The 17427-nt window shown below is 48.7% G+C and overlaps 1 long non-coding RNA gene across 1 annotated transcript; it reads left to right on the top strand.

Moving 5' to 3' along the window:
- The first annotated feature begins 9279 nt into the window (after positions 1 to 9279).
- On the top strand, positions 9280 to 10141 carry LOC124697997. The gene is made up of 2 exons (XR_007000860.1): positions 9280 to 9664; positions 9734 to 10141. It is a non-coding gene; the product is annotated as an uncharacterized LOC124697997 (long non-coding RNA).
- The last annotated feature ends 7286 nt before the right edge of the window (positions 10142 to 17427 follow it).

Genomic DNA, 17427 nt, shown 5'->3' on the forward strand with positions numbered 1-17427 from the left:
CTTCATTTCTGGCCCAAACTTGGTTTTGGCCCACGGGCTTAATATGCCTGCAGGTATTATAATTGGAAAAATAAAACTTCCATTTTTCTTGTAACCTATCCTATGAGAATTTCCGAGAAACTGAGCCAACGGGATTGATAAAATTACCACACTTGTCTAGCTATCGACTGCAACATTGCCTTCCACTAAACAGAAATTCCCGTCTCTTTTTGAGACACCAAAGCATTAGACCGTCTATGTATGAGTCGACTGTTTCATTTCATCATTTTCTAGTATATTAGAGTTATCTGGAGTTTTATCCAGGATTAGAGAATCACCCACCCCCTCACCTAACTACATCTAGCAACATCAGTGGACAAGCCGTTTTGGGGGTGCTGGCACCAGTAGCGGAGCCAGGATGCGACGACGCCCCAGGCCATCTTCATACTACAGTGCGCTACAGTAATGCTACAGTGCGATTTTTGCTACAGGGCCAAGGCTGGTGTAGCCTGGGGCCTGTCTCCGCCACTGGTTGGCACAAGAGACCGCCCTTTTTGGGGCCTCTTCCTAGAGCGGCACCTCAAATAGGCCGGCCCAAATGGCATTTTTCTCAAACAAATTTAAAGTGACCAAATAGTTCAAATTAATACATGCAAAGGCCCACATTCCGGCCATCAAAAATTTCAAATAGTTCAAAGCGGGGCGGTGGGGGTGTGGGGTGGTAACAGTGAACGACGGCGTGGGTTGGGCGGGAAGAGGAGCCGAGGCGGGAGAAAGGGAGGGAAATTATGGGTGGGAGAGTGGATTGGTAGCTAAAAAGAATTAGGGGTCATGTGTGCAGCTTGCAGGACGGGCTTGCCGAGCAAATCCTACATGACCGTGCTTGCCGGCACCCCCCGGCTGATCCCTATGGTTCGGGTCTGGCGTAGTGCTGTCGGACAAATTTTTGGCTGCACCCACTGTTGGCATCTTTTTAGGGACGGTGGTGCGAGCCTATTTTCGAGTAGCCCCAAATAGGCATATTATGCATTTGGGGATGCAAAGGAGATGCTCTTAGCTATGGTACCACTACCCTGGTAACTATCCAACCACATGTTTTAACAAAATGTAAAGCACACCACCATTTTCGCAAATGGATTTGCATGCTTTGTGTACATGGTTGATGTATCCTAGCAGCAACTCGATTTCATCCATGTCTGTGTTGTGCCGTGTACGCTCTTACCAGGGCGACCGACCAGTTACTAGGCTTAATATGCCTGCAGGTATTATAATTGGAAAAATAAAACTTCCATTTTTCTTGTAACCTATCCTATGAGAATTTCCAAGAAACTGAGCCAACGGGATTGAGGAAATTACCATACTTGTCTAGCAATCGACTGCAACGTTGCTTTTCATGAAAGGGAAATTCCGTCTTCTTGAGACACCAAAATGTTCAATCTGGAGTTTTCTCCTAGATTAGAGAATCGCCCACCCCCTCCCCTAACTAGATCTAGCAACAACGGTGGACAAGCCGTTTTTGGTGTGCTGGCACAAGAGACCACCCTATTTGGGGCCTCTTCCCAGAGCGGCACCTCAAATAGGCCGGCCCAAATGGCATTTTTCTCAAACAAATTTAAAGTGATCAAATAGTTCAAATTAATACATGCCAATGCCCACATTTCGGCCATAAGAAAAATCAAATAGTTCAAAAGCGGGGCAGTGGACGACGGTGTAGGGTGGTGACAGTGAACTGCGGCATGGGCTAGGCGGGAAGAGGAGTGAAGGTGGGAGAAAGGGAGGGAAAGTGGATTGGGGGCTAAAAATGAATTAGGGGCCGTGTGTGCAGCTTGCAGGACAGGCTCGCCGAGCGAATCGTACATGATTGTGTTTGCTAGCACCCCCAAGCTAATCCATATGGGTCAGGTCCGACACGGTGTTGTCAAGACAGAGTTTTTGGGCGCGCCCACTATTGACATCCTTTTAGGGACGTTGGTGCGAACCTGTTTTCGAGTATCCCCAAATAGGCATGTTAGGAGGCATTTAGGCATGCTAGAAGAGATGCTCTTAGCTATGGTACCACTAGTCCACTACATGGTAACTATCCAACCACATGTTTTAACATAATGTAAAGCACACCGCCATTTTCACATATGCACTTGAATGCTTTCTGTATATGGTTGATGTATCCCAGCATCAACTCGATTTCATCCATGTCGCGTTGTGCCGTGTACGCTCTTACCAGGGCGACCGACCATTACTAGGCTTGCGCGGAGGTGATGACCCACAAGTATAGGGGGTGTATCGTAGTATCTTCGATAAGTAAGAATGTCGATCTCAACGAGGAGCAGAAGGTGTTGACAGGCAGTTTCGATGAAGGATTCACTGTAAATGCTCACAGACAAGTATTCAGGGGGTTTTGATGTAACAGATGAATAAAGTACGAGTAAGTAAAATGCGAGAGAAATAATTGCAGCGAGTGGCCCAATCCTTTTTAGCACAAAGAACAAGCCGGTTTGTTTACTTATAATGACCAAACATTCTCGAGGACACATGGGAATTTAGTCTAGTGCTTTCGCTACATACAGTTGATTAATCTTCATTGTTTTGATAAGTGTTGTGTGGGTGAACCTATGCTAATGTACCGCCCTTCCTAGGACTAATACATACTTGTGATTATACCCCTTGCAAGCATCCGCAACTACAAGAAAGTAATTAAGATAAATCTAACCACGACCTTAAACTCCGAGATCCTGCGATCCCTCCTCGCATCGATATACCAACGGGGGTTTAGGTTTACGTCACTCCGGCAACCCCGCAATTGGCAAACGAGTACAAGATGCATTCCCCTAGGCCCATAAATGGTGAAGTGTCGTGTAGTCGACGTTCACACGACACCACTAGAAGAATAACACCACAACTTAAATATCATAACATTGAATATTACTCAACCATAGTTCACTACTAACATTTAGACTTCACCCATGTCCTCAAGAACTAAACGAACTACTCACGAGACATCATATGGAACATGATCAGAGGTGATATGATGATGAATAACAATCTGAACATAAATCTTGGTTCAATGGTTTCACTCAATAGCATCAATAACAAGTAGAGATCAGTATCGGGAGAGTTTCCCCTATCAAACAATCAAGATCAAACCCAAATTGCTACAGCGGTGACGATGTCCAGCGGTGGAGATGGCGGTGATGATGGTGGAGATGATGATGATGGTGATGGAGATGATGTCCAGCTCGATGGCGGTGACGATGGCGTCGATTTCCCCCTCCGGGAGGGAATTTCCCGGCGGATTCCTGCCCGCCGGGAGAGCTCTTTTCTCTCGCGGTGTTCTCCGCCCGCGGAGGCGGCTGTAACCCTTCGTGAGGATTCCTCTGTGGCTTAGGTCTTCGGGACGAAGGGTTTCGCGAAGAAAAGGAGGCGAAAGAGGCCGAGGGGGCCCCACACCACATGGTGGCGCGGCCAGGCCATGGGTCGCGCCACCCTATGGTGTGGGCCCACCATGGGTCCACCTGACTCCCCCTTCTGGCTTCCTTCGTCATCTGGAAAAATAGGATTTTTGGTAAAACTCCCTTCCACAGTTGATCTTCCGAAATATTGCATCCTGACGATGCTTTTTCCAGCAGAATCGTAGCTCCGGTGCTCGATCTCCAAATAATCATGAAACATGCAAAATAGATGAAATAACATAAGTATTGTGTCCCAATATGAAATATATCAATGGATAACAGCAAATTATGATATAAAATAGTGATGCAAATTGGACGTATCAGGAGGCGCCCGCAACATCGGCGTACAAGTACAAGGATCAAGGCCCTGTCTGAAAGAAGTGTTAGAGCATGTCTAGTAGAGCCCCTAAACCCCTAAATCTGTAAAAATAACCGCTTTTTTTACAGTTTTTGACGAAAAAATCGCAAAGACTAGAGCCCCTAAACCGTAAAGCTGTAAAAATTTCCCGGGTCGGACTCGGGAATCCCTTCTTGGCTCTGTAGAAACGAGGGTTGGGCAATCCAACCCGTCCCCGACCTGTAGTCGTCTCGGACACGCGCGGAGGGAACATTCGGCTCGTTCCCCTCTTCCTCCCCGATCCCGCCGCCGCCGCCCTCCCGGCCCCGCCGCGCCCCGCCTCCGCCGCGCCACGCCTCCTCCGCCCCGCCTCCGCCGCGTCCCGGCCTCCTCCGCTCCGCCGCGTCCCGGCCTCCTCCGCTCCGCCGTGTCCCGGCCTCCTCCGCTCGGCCCTCCTCCGCCTGCCCGCCGCGCGCCCGCCCTCCTCCGCCCCGCCCTCCTCCCGCTCGGCCCTCCTGCCGCCCCGCCCTCCTCCCGCCCCGACCTCCTCCCGCTCGGCCCTCCTCGCCGCCTCCCGCCGCCGCGTCCGGCCTCCTCCGCTGCCGCCGCGTCCCGGCCTCCTCCGCCTGCCCCGCCGCGCCCCGGCCTCCTCCGCATCGGCTCCTAGCCGCCGCCGCCCCGGTCAAGGTATGGTGAGACATACCTTCGAGCACCAAACGAGGAAGATACAAAAAGATTGATGGAAACCAATGAAAAAAGGGGATGGCCGGGGATGCTAGGTAGCCTTGATTGCATGCATTGGACATGGAAAAATTGCCCAAAGGCATGGCATGGAATGTATTGCGGTAAAAGCCGTGATGCTACCATTGTGCTTGAGGCCGTGGCATCGGAGGACACATGGATTTGGCATGCATTCTTTGGGTTGCGGGAACACTCAATGATATAAATGTGCTCAATAGATCTCCTTTGTTTAAAAGATTAATTTACTGGAGATGCTCCAACTTGCAACTACACGATCAATGGCAATGACTACTCAATGTGATACTATCTCACCGATGGCATTTATCCCGAATGGGCAACTCTTGTGAAGTCCATCAAGGAGAAAAATGGGGTGCCCTTGTCCGAGAAAAGAGGCTCATTTCACAAGGGCACAAGAGGCAGCCCGCAAGGATATAGAGAGAGCTTTTGGTGTCTTGCAAGCAAGGTTTGCCATAGTTCGGGAGTCCGGCTCGGTTTTGGGACAAGAAAACCTTGGTGGACATCATGAAGTGTTGTGTGATTCTACACAACATGATCCTAGAAGATGAGAGGGGGTTAAACTTGCCTTGTTTCTATGACAATGTTGGCACACGTGTGCAACCGGAAAGAAACCCTTCTCGTGTAGAAGCTTTTCTTCAAGCACATCGTGAGATTGAAGATGCAGCCACTCATGGTCGTCTCCGTGATGATCTAGTCGAGCACCGGTGGCGGTTGGATGGGCAGCGCCGTGGCGCATGATTTACCTTTGTTCTATTTGATTCGAACAATTATTGTTGTATGGTCCAACATTGTTGTAACAATTTGAATGATTATTGTTTTATGTGCTCAAATGTACTATTTGGTGTTGTAATAATAACTAGAATGATTATTGTTTTATGTGAAATGTGATGATATTTGTGATATGTGAAATGATGATATGTGATGAAAACTGTGATATGGCATATGACAGTTTTAGAGGTTGGGGTTGAGCCAAAGACTAGAACCCTCAAACTGCATTCTTTAGGGGTTTAGGGGTTCTACTCTTTACCCCTGTTTTTCAACCTGTAAAAGTGCACAAAAATGGCTATTTCCAACCTGTAAAACTGCTATAGAGGTTTGAGGGTTTAGGAGCTCTACTAGACATGCTCTTACAATATATAGCTTAACCTTTTCAAAGAATTCGGACTTTTAGGTAACTTGCCTAGGGCATCACCCCGTATGTCCACCCCAATCATTGATATCAAGTTTAAGTTATTTTCATGGCTACGGTCTTCCCACATGTTCATCATTTACGTGAGGGGTGTGTTATAATAGAGTGTAGCTCTTTCCGACAGTTTGGATTTTTTTGTTAAACAGCTGGCTCCTCAATTCAATAAAAGGCTTGTCCTAGTATTGCTGTTGTTCTCATCCGAACCTGGTCTTTTATTCTCTTGAAGCAAGCACGAGATGAGCAGATGCATGGATCAATGTGGGGGCAGTGGAAGATCTTTGCCGATGGCCACATATGTTGCGGATTTTTTTTAATAATACATTTTTTTTCATTATTTCTAGAAATAATATTCGGTTTCAAACTTTGTCACAAATAATACACTGTTGAGGACACGTATCCCGATTAGAAGAAATCGGGAACAGCAAACCCGATTGAAGGTAGTCGGGGTAAGCTACCCCGAATTCTGCTCATTCTCTGCGCCGATCTGTACGACTCAAACCTATCGGGAAAGTCTTAACCGAGTGGTGCTAGTCGGGATGGCCTAACCCGATTAGCCATGTCCCTGCCATGCATGCCTCACATCACTCTGCCATGCATGGCTCACTCTGAATTTAGCGAGTCCATTGCTGCCATGCAGCAGCTCTACAGCGTGTACATGCTATTTTGGATTCAGTTCCTTGCTGCGAGAGAAAGTTAGCAAATAAACAGTTTACGTATTTTTGGCCACCAGATTATAAACCGACGATCTAGATCAGGGCATCTCCAACGGGGTGACGCATTTCAGACGCCTAAAATATCTGTGCGCGTCCGTTTGCGTTGGCCTAAATGGTCGAATTACCCAACGGCACGCCGGTTGTGGAGGTGGAGGTGGAGCAGCCCACGCCGGTGGTTGAGGTGGACGTGGAGCCGCCCAAGGATTATACGCCGGAGGTGGAGGTTGAGACGGAGGCGGCGGTTGCGGGACCGAGTTCTGGAGCGCCTATCGTAGGGCCTCTTCCTCCGTGAGGCCCGACGTCATGATGCTAGTGGCGTACCGGGGTAGCACCGCCGGCACTGGTCGGTCCACCTCCGAGACGAGGACGCCGAGCCTCTTGATCTCGTCGTCGTTCATCATCGCTGGGAAGTTAAACTTCCGGCCCTCTACCATGGCCGCCTTCCATTCGTAGAAAATGCAGGCGATGAAGTCGTCGTTGTCGTCCTTGGCCTCCTCGTTGTGGTAGGCCAGTGCGTCGCAGTCCTCGTCGTAGTCGTCGTCCTGCGGAGGCGCCGACGGCTGGCGTGTTCTACGACGAGGCAGCGGTGCCACTCAAACGGGAAGTCCCGGTCGCCGAGGAAGCCCGCCTGCCTCCTCGGATCGTCCTCGGTCTCGCGCCATGTGTGCCAGCTATTGGAGTCGACGGCGAAGGCGGGATCGGCGAAGGCGGGATCGGCGCGATGGTCAGGCGGCGGGTCCCTCCGCCTGCGCAGAGGCACGAGCGGGACAGGCACCTGGAGGTGGATGAGCCGCCAGCCGCCCAGCCGCCGCCAGGCAGGTGAATGTCCCCCAGCGGTGGCACGGCGTCCAGCTCTAGTGCATGAGCCGCGCCACGTCAACGGGCAGCGGCACCCTGTTCGTCCGCTCCGCCTTCTTGGTGTCGCTTCCGGAAGCCTCGGAGTCGCGCTTCTTCTTGCCTGTGGTTATCCGGTGTCGCGCGGCGGTGAGACGTGGGAGTGGAGGTGTCGGTCGAATTTTAAAGGCCGAGCACGCGTGGGATACGATGTCATTGATGGCGGCGCAGAAGCGCAGCGCCAGTGCGCGTGCAGAAGAGGTAGCCGCGACATTGATAACGAAGGTTGCGGCGCAGATGCAGACGCGGAAGCGATAACCGCTGAAGCGGCGGCCGCGGAAGCGATGCGCTTGATATTATCCTATGGCTCGTTGCTAGGCGGGCCCGTTGAAAAAGCGAGCGGTCACTTGGCGCGTCCGTGCAGCGTCCGCCGCGACGCATCCCAGACACAAATATGCGCCGCTTTTGCGTCTTCGCGAACGGACCGATCACTATACGTCGTCCCGTTGGAACAAGGTGCAGGGCCATTTTTCGATCGCGCGAATACAAAGATGGCTCAATGTTTGCTGCAACATTACTTCTGCAAATAGTGTTTTGACATCACTTCAGCCAAACCAAAGGCCATCACAGGCAGGAGCGGTAAACAGCTGCATGCAAGTAGCTGACTCGGGGTAGTTGGCCCCGATTTCAGATTTCACAGCCCGATAAGAAGCAATCGGGAAGCAGAAGCCCGACAACATAGGGTGGACGCAGATTTGCTGCTACTTGGGGTGTGTTACCCGATATATCTTAATCGGGGTACTAGTTCCCGACAGTGTATTATTTGTGGAAAAATATCAAATCGGGTATTATTTCTGGAAATAAAGGAAAAAACTATATTATTTTTAAAAAAATCGCCATATGTTATCCTCCCTGGATCGATTTCCTTAATTTGCAGCGCCAAGACAAATTTGGCCCAGGTCATTTGACTGGCTCCCCCTGCTGTTTTTACTTTGTTGTGATGCTGGTTGTTGAGCCTTTGACGTTGTATTTCGTTATCTGCTTCCAGTGGATCGCTTGGAGAAAAAACACCCCCACATATATGGCGTGGTCACCTGGCCACCACACGCAGGGCGGAGCTCAGCTCATCCTCCACCGATCTGCCGGCTCCAGGAGGCATCCTATTCCGTGACGCTGTGGAAAGCTCGGAGGATCTGGTTCTTCTTCAGCTGTTGCAGATCGAAGTATGAGCCATTCAACCTGTCCCCGACACAAGCCTTTCACTGAAAGAGCCATGCTAGTTCTGCTGCGGATCTCCCAAGTTTGCGGCAACTCTGTTTCCTCCATGTATGCACCTGTGCCGTGTACGTCCTTACCTGGGCGACCGACCATTACTAGGCTTGCGTGCCGCCGCAACATCGGCCAACACGGATGTCTCTGTGTAGGAAATGCAAAGTTCTGAACTTTCAGTGTGTTCACCAGAACCGCGATGGTTTGGTTTTCAGAAAACCCAAAAGCGATGCGAGGATGGAGTGGACGGACTCTGGTCGTGTGGCTGGGGACTGTGGGCGAGACGCCGTCTCTAGCTGTAGGCCTAGCCTGGCCTGATGCTGCTCTTCTCATCTTATCCCTGGCCAAGCGAGATGAGTAGCAGATGCATGAATCAATGTGGGGCCGTGGACGTCTAATGAAAGATCTTTTTCAATGGCCACATGTGTTCTTTCCGCCTGTGTTTCTCTGCTAAACTTGCGGCGCCAAGATAGCTGCTGCACAACTGGCTCTGCTCATCTTTCTGACGAACCCTTCAGAAGAAGAGCTAATTACGTCCTGGGTACAACAACTTGCACCTCATGTGCAGATTAGTACACTAAGTTGCAAAACGGGAAACCGGAGTGCAAGAACTTGTAAATCCGAAACATATTAGTCCCAGCCTATTGGGTTCTGCCGTGTGTGATGCCACGGTGGCGATGGAAAATCCCATTTGGCTCTGAAATCTTGCGAAATCCCCCTACTCTTTTGGAACATTACATTGGGATCCTTGTTTCATAAGTGAACATAACAGGACAAGCGACGGACACAGCGAAATCGATTCCCCAATCCCCAAGCCTAACCTAGGCCAGACGGCGACGACGGAGCGCGATCGAACGGCGGCGGTGGAGTATGAGTGGACGGCGACGGCGACGGCTTAGAGGGTGAGCGGATATGACGTCGGCGGCAGGTATCTGCGCGATGGCTTCCATTGGAAGCTCGGCTAGGTGAGAACCCGAACTGGGTGGTTACATCGTCGGCGGCGGCTGAAGCAGCGACAACGAGGAATTGAAGCTTACCTCTGAAGTTTATTGGACCAAGCCGACGGCGGCGAGCAAGGCGCCGATGACGAGCAAGGCACATCCTGGAACACCGGTGAAGTTGCCTTCACGACTGTCAGGTGGTTAACTGAAATTTGGAGTGCATTTGTTCTTATTTTCTTCTAATTGATCTATTTTTGTTAATGTAGGTGCAATATAAGCTTCCAGTTGGGGAGGAATTGTAGTACCAGTACCAGAAAAAGCAAGGCAGAAGAAGAAATTACAGGGATTTAGAAGAAGATGCAAAGCTGGTTAGGAAGATAACAGAAAAGGAGTCGAAGTTGCAGGCAGTCAACGCAGCTAAGAATGAATTTTAGAGGATGCACAGGGAGGAGATGAGAAGGAGAGACAAGAGGGAGATGGTCATGCTTCCGTCAGTAGTAGCCATTGTAGTCCTGTATGCAGTTTCTCCTTTGCTAGTGAAGGTGTTTGTGTGAGGAGAGACAGTAGAGCATTTGCTAGTTAGTGTTTTGCTGATGTGTTTGTATGTGCTGATGAATAAATGCAAAAAAAATTGTTGAATAAATATCCGGAGAAATGGAATACCTTTTGTTGAATAGATATGTGGAGATTTCAAGAGCTTTTCTTGGATAAATAATCAGAACATATAATAAAAGTTTTTTCATGTTCATGTGTACTGAACAAGTACAAGTAGTTACCTGCAGGTTTGACACCACACTCTTTGCTCCACTCAGTGAACTTTTCAAGTTTCTTCTTTATTTTTGGACATATTCTTCCAGTCCATTTTTTGGAATCCTTCTGCTTCCCAACAATCCTTTGCAGAATCTTGTAGAAAATTGATTCTAGCATGGATAAGAAAGGCAATTCTCTAGCTTCTACAATATAACTGCAAATGTGCAAGAACAAATAGCAAGTTAATTATTAAAACTATGAGAGGCAACACATGAACCAAATCAAATAACCTCAAATTATTTAGTACCTGTTAAACACCTCTGAATGATTGTTGAGAAGCATGTCACATTTGGAGAAATCTTTAAAAAAAGCCTTTATCCATGTATTGGGAACAAGTTGCTCCACCCATTCATGTGCAGAGGGACTGTCAGCCAACAACTTGTCCATATGTTTCTGCCATTTGGGAATACTTGTTGACCTGGCAATGGCCCATAAATCATTTTTCAAAGTTTCTCCTCTATGACCAGCCTTCTGAAAGTTTTGAAGCAGATGCCTAACACAAAATCTGTGTTCTGAGTCTGGCCATATCTTCTGAACAGCATTTATTAGCCCCTGTAGCAAGACGACTTTCACATTTAATTTTTCTATTGCCAACAAATTTAGGAAACAAAGCAATACCAACATATTAAATATATATTTGCACAATTACCTTCTGCTTATCACTCATAACAGTCCATGGTGATGTGTTGGTTATGTTTAAATCTTCCTTCAAATTGGTGAGAAACCATTCCCAGCTGCTTGTACATTCCACTTCTGCCAATCCAAATGCAATGGGGAAAATACAATCATTTGGGTCAATCCCAACAGCTGTCAGAAGCACACCTTTGTACCTTGTTTTGATGTGGCAACCATCAATGCAGATAAGTGGCCTACACCCTGCTAGGAATCCTCTCTTACATGCATCGTAGCTCCAATATACTGTGGCCAGATGTTGCTTATGCTCTGCAGTACCAGGATCACCCACAGAGTTTGTAGTGACAAAGAATTTTGATCCAGGATTACTCCTTCGAAGCTCTTGCCCATAATCTAGTAGCTGACAAAATTGTTCCTCCTCATCACCATGAATTTCTGTAAGAGCAGATTTCCTTGCCCTGCTCAACTTCCATCTATCTGGACACATGTTGTATTCTCTTGTCACTTTTGCAGCAAAACTTGCAAGTCCAAGCTTCTGGTTGTCCCTAAATTCAGTCATGAATTTTTCCTTCAGGAAATTTGCAGTTAGTGCTCTCATCTCCCACACACTCTCACAGTCATGCTTGCCTACATAAGCTGTCACACCAAATCCACCCTCCCACCTGGTGTCTTTTGCAATTTTTATCATCCATGGGCATCCTTCGTCACAAACGGCTTCTAGTCTACTTCTATTGTTCTTTGTCTTTCTTATTTTCTTTCTTGTTCTGATTGTGTATGCTAGTAGTGCCTTCCTTGCTTCCTCAACAGAACTGAAGACAAGACCAACCTTGAACACAGGATTCTCCATGTCAAGTATGGGATCAAATGTTCTGAACTTCTTCTTCAGTAGCTCCCTTTCTTCATTTAGTAGATGTAGATCATGATCCTCAAGTGCGGCTTCATCCTCCATTTCAGCAACTACTTCTTGCTCATTATTATCATTTACATCTTTGTCTATGTTATCGGCAAATAGATCATCATCCCCTGACTCAGCGTTGCAATCACTATCATACAATTCGAACTCAGTATCACTGTCATCATCCTCCTCCTCTGACTGCATAATCTCTCTCTCATGGTCCTCCAACTCATGATCTCCTTCCTCTGCTTGCCTTTTATCTGAGACAACCACACCTGAAGTTGATGCTTCAACTTCTCCATTTTCAGTAGGTTTGGGCATTGCTGCCTCTGGGTAGATCACAGATGGCATAGTCGTCACCCTTCTGTTCCTAAGAATGGCATCAATTCTCAAAGTCTTCAAAAAATTGGTATGATCTATGAACAGAACAACGCACTTCTCTGTATTGATGACATTGAGCATAGAAGCACAGTCTTCATCTGTCTCCAAAGGAAATAGCCCATCACATATTTCCTTCTCCGGCAAACACCAATACACATGCAATTTTCCATCCCTCTCACAGCCAACCATATTCAAGATTTCATCCACCACATTCATGGACCAATTTTCAGATGAGCAAAAGTCAATAAAATCCAATGTTGCGCTCACATAAGATAAATTGGCACCTAACCCACAGAAAAAACCATTGTGGTTAACTTCAGCAGTGAACAATCTCGAAATAGCACCTGCATCCAAATTTGTTTACAGTAAGAATATCTCAAACGGATACTGTAAATATAAATTTCATTGGCTGAATAACTAACACATGAGGTCCCAGTAAGTGTTGAATGAGCAGATGAGCACTTAGTAGCAGAGTGTGTAAGTGAAAATTTCAACTTATACATAGATATGCAAACTAAACCTACACCCACGTTGATGCTACACTGTACATGTCTACCTACATCAACAATCTCTGAACTAACTAAGCCTGAAACAGACGTATCTGAACTTGATCGTGCAGGCCCGGCCGGCAGCCTGTAGCACACAGTCTCTGAACGCCTGAAACTGCTACAGTTCGTACATGTATAGCTACAGCGTACATGTCTCTGAACTTCGTCTCTGTCCGCCTCAGCGGCGGAACACCCGACGGCAACGCCACCGAAACACACCCAATTTGGACATCAAACACCACGAAAACACTCACCTATTGCTACAAACGTGAAAAAATGACACCTTTTTTCTTGCTCATGTCACAAAATCGAGGACAACGCCGTCGATCAAAGTGCGACTACCACAGCCGAAACATTAGAGGAAAAATGTGCTGGACGGAAGGCTTCTGGCGACGAGTGACTTACTGTATTCCGGCGGGTCCTCGTTCCACGCGCGGAAGTGCAGGTCCGGCGGCGGCATGTCGCTGGAATCGTCGCCGCGGATGACGCCCGAGCCCAACCGTGGCCGCCGGCTTCGTGAACGAGAAGAAAGGGAAACTGATTCCCAATCACGATAGTTTCGCTCAGTTATGCCAAAAAGGTAAGGACCTAAACAGAATATATGTAAAAGCGCGGTTGGTTTCCGTAAATTGCCCATGGACCATAGACGTGGGAGGACAAAAAAAGGGAAATAAATAACCTCAGGGATCTGCTTGCAAGACCGCAGTTCGGGAGCAAAACTCCACCGTGGCACAGTTTTCGGTCAATTAAACTTAATTGATTCCGAAAATCAAGTTCTTGTACCGCGGTTTCCCGTTTTACAACTTATTGTACTAATTTGCACATGAGGTGCAAGTTGTTGTACCGCGCGTGTAATTAGCTCTTTAGAAGAATATGGCGTGGTCAGTTGCCGACCACACAGCGCGAACCGGAAATCAAGAGCAGCTGCAAAAACAGTTCTCCTGTCTCCACAAATGCCCAAATGGTTTCACCTCAAACACTGAACGTCTCTCCTCTGCAGACACGATAAGGCTAGAGTGGACCGACATGCTGCGCCAAATTTGGGACTCTCTTTTCTCTCCTCTTCCGCCGGCCGGCATCTTGATGGTTCAATATTGAGCGCCTCACCTGGTCAGATGCACATGATCGATCATGCATGCATGCCAGTGGTGCGAGTGATTCATCCCACACTCCGGAAAGCAGTCTTTATCCAGTGTGATGTCTGTAAACTCAAACTATTGTCCTACAGGGGTGTAGTAGGATCACTGGGGGTGTCTGTGTTGCAATCACACATGACCTTATGTAAACATCAAGGCCTTTGATATGTCTCTTTTCTCCAGGAATTACTTAGATATGGTCCATATGGAGCTAAGTGAGAGTTTGTGCGGTGAGATCAGCTTCTCGATACTAAAAAGAGCATCTAGGAAGTGATCAGATGTGTGCCTGTTTATTAAGTATTATCTCCTCGTTAAGCAAACACAAAGTTTTATTTGCCAAAGTTGCCCCTGCACTCTGAAAGTGAAAAGAAAAGATGCCTACAAAGTTGCTTCTGTGTATGTCGCCTACGGAGCTTCCATTCTGAAAAAGATCAAATTGCATCGTCAGTTTGTCCCAGCAAAAGAGGGACATCGACGCTGTTTGTGCTGCCAGTATGTTGCCCAAGGTTACCGCTTGATTTGGACGAAGTGAGCAGGAACTCTGCCATTACTCCATGCTAAGGAAGAAAAATACAGTTTGGCGCCCTCCTAGCCCTAGCTCGAAAGAAAGAGTACCAGCGCAAAAGGAAACTAGGCAGAGTTGATTTTCGATAAAGGAAATATATTAATATCAAAAGATACTAATTACATCCAGCCTCTTCAACAACGGACGCGGCTTGCCTGTTGCCTCTTGGTGCGACCATCTGTGCGACCGAATCATCCCACGGTTATCCCTGTTGCAGCTCTCTTCGCTGGTTTTTTTCCACGAAAAGGAAAATAGAAATACGGGCAAATATACTCGCGACTGCGTACCGATGGCATCTCGCATCGCAGTCTCTATAGAGCCCACTCAGATCAAAATTTTCGCACCGGACAGCGGAAAGACGGCGGTAGGGGCACGGTATAGGTCGGCAACCCGAGGCCGCAAGAAGCATATGTCAGCGTCCACACGTCTTAGATGAACTAGATCCATGGCCGTGGCGGCGGCCACAACGATGTACGTGGTCCTGCAGATGGAGTGATCAATGGCGGCCACCGCAGCACTAGCCCAGCTGACTCGATTATCTCTCGTGCATACATTGGCATGTCTCCCAATCCTCGTCATCGATTTGCTTCGCTGCCGCTGGAGATTGCCTCTCGCAAAACTACCTCGGCTCGGGCAGCGGCGCAAGGCCACCAACTCCACCTTACTCGGCGTATGCATCGTGTGTCCCCAACGAGGCCGCTGCGGCGGAGGAACTGCCGAGGTCGCGACTCCGCCCTCTAGTACCAGAAATAGCCGCCGTCATGGCCATGTCTACCAGGTCCGGTCTGTCTCCGTCGCGCTCACCCAGTGGTCACGAGGAGGAAGACGACGAACATGCGCACTCCCGTGGGGGTAGGGCGGTTATCTGGGCTGTGCTCCTGCTCTCTGTCGAATCGAGAGGACATACGGGATACGACCGTATGGGAAGAAGAATAAAATACGGAAGTAGTTTGTTTTTTTCTTTTTCGTCAGATGGAAAAAACTGGGAGCAGCCACACGATCCTGAATGGAGGGAAGGTTGCACAGCTGGACGCACCATGAGGCAGCAGGCAAGCCGCGTCCTTCAACAACGCCCCACCCTAATGGCAGTACGGATGCAGGTAGAATTGACGAAAGAGGAGTTCGCATCTGGTTCGTGACAGCCCAAATTTTGTCATGCACTTTGGCACAACAATTAGGCCACATTTTATAAGATATAACAGAGCAATTAGGGTGAGTTGACTTGCGTATGCTCTTATGCCATATTCGATCTGAAATTCCCACGCCGGAATCCTGCATTATAGGAGGCGCCCATACTTGGTCGGCTCAAAAGTTGACCCGAATCATTATGCCCCAACTAGTATATGATGATGGAGTAATCGACTAAAAGTCTAAAACATATATACTGTATATATCATCAACGCTCACTAGCCTTTTCTAGAAAGAGCCATGTTCATCATAACTGAAAACTGAGCTCCCAGTCTCCCACTGGCTGCTCCGCACTGTTTTTCAGATGACCCATGTTCGTTTTTCCGTTATGAGGCGCGTGCGTTGGAAGGCGTGAGCAACCGATCCCTCAACCTTTTCCGCCTTTTGCGTTCAGAATTCAGTTGGTCAACTTGGAATAGTCGATAGCGCTTGCAAGTTGGAGCAGTATGTCAGCAGAAAAAATAAGATGGGCGAATCATGGAATACTACTGAAAATGATTGAACCGGTGCGTACGCAGCAAAGCCGATTCGATCTCTGGATAATCACTAAGTAATAGAGGAATATATGTGTGTAATACTACAAGACTAAGCAATTTCGTTCTAGTCGTCAGCTTACCGACTGTATCCTTCTTTACATACATCCAGCGTGACTGCGACGGGGACGATTGGAAAGGCGCCGACCTCCTGCTTTAATTCCTTTATTTATCCTATACTAGTATATAGCTATACTTAAAGATTCGCAAAAAAAAAAAGCTATACTTAAAGATAAAGAATTGGGCGTTCAGTACGTCGGATGCCATCCCATGCTGAGTTATCCATTTCCGGTTACGAAAAAATCTCTGCAGCCGGTAGCGTTTCCAGGGGGGATGCCCACACTGCCACTAGACTGAAACCTGATTGCTGCAACGAGTTTGGAAATTTTATGGGGCAAAGCGACGACCCGGAGGTCGCCGGCAAGTAGTAAGAAAATGGTGGTGGGATGATGCGGAAAGACGGGGGAGGGCAGCCGGCGGCAGCGGCTTTGCGGCTGGCCGGTGCCGTGCGCCTCATCCTGCACTCACTCAGGCTTTGTTTACTTCTCTCGTATTTTTTTTCCCAATAGGTATGGGGATGGGAGGGGATTTGGTGTTCACCCAATCCCCTCAAATACCCCTTCCCAAAAATACAGTAGTATGATGGAGAGTTTTTGATTTAGGCAAAAAATGTGGGGATGGGAGGGGATGGGACGGGATATCTCGGGATTATGTCGTTCAAAACCGGAGAAGTAAACGGACTAGTGGGGATTTTCCGGGATACGAAATAATCCCCTCCCATCCCCATAAATACCCTGCTGTGTTTGGATGCATAGAAACTGGGCATGGAATTGGAATTTGGATCGATTCAGCAAATTCCGCCGTTTGGTATGCGCTCGGAATTGATCTGCGGAAAGTCAAGTAAATTCCGAGCCACCCAACCTCATGTGAAAAACGATTGGAGAACTTTCCGAGGTCTCACGCTCGGAAAGGCTCGGAAACTGCCTCCCTCGGTCCCTCCCGTCTTCCTCTCGTCTCCCTCCCGCTCGGTCTTGGCCGCGGCCTGCGCCGCCTCGGCCTCTCCTGCTCGCCCGACGCCGCCCCGCTTGGTTTCGGCCTCGCCCGATGCTGCCCCATCCTCTCTCTGCTCGGTCGTGCCCAGCGCCGCTCCGCTCGATCTCAGCCGCGGCCAGCGCCGCCCCGGCCTCTCCCGCTCGCCCGACGCTGCTCTCTCTGCTCGCTCGTGCCCAGCGCCGCCCTGCTCGCCCTCGTCCTGCGCTGCCTAGCCTCGC

This window comes from Lolium rigidum, chromosome 3 (genome assembly GCF_022539505.1).
Source record: "Lolium rigidum isolate FL_2022 chromosome 3, APGP_CSIRO_Lrig_0.1, whole genome shotgun sequence".
NCBI lineage: Eukaryota > Viridiplantae > Streptophyta > Magnoliopsida > Poales > Poaceae > Lolium > Lolium rigidum.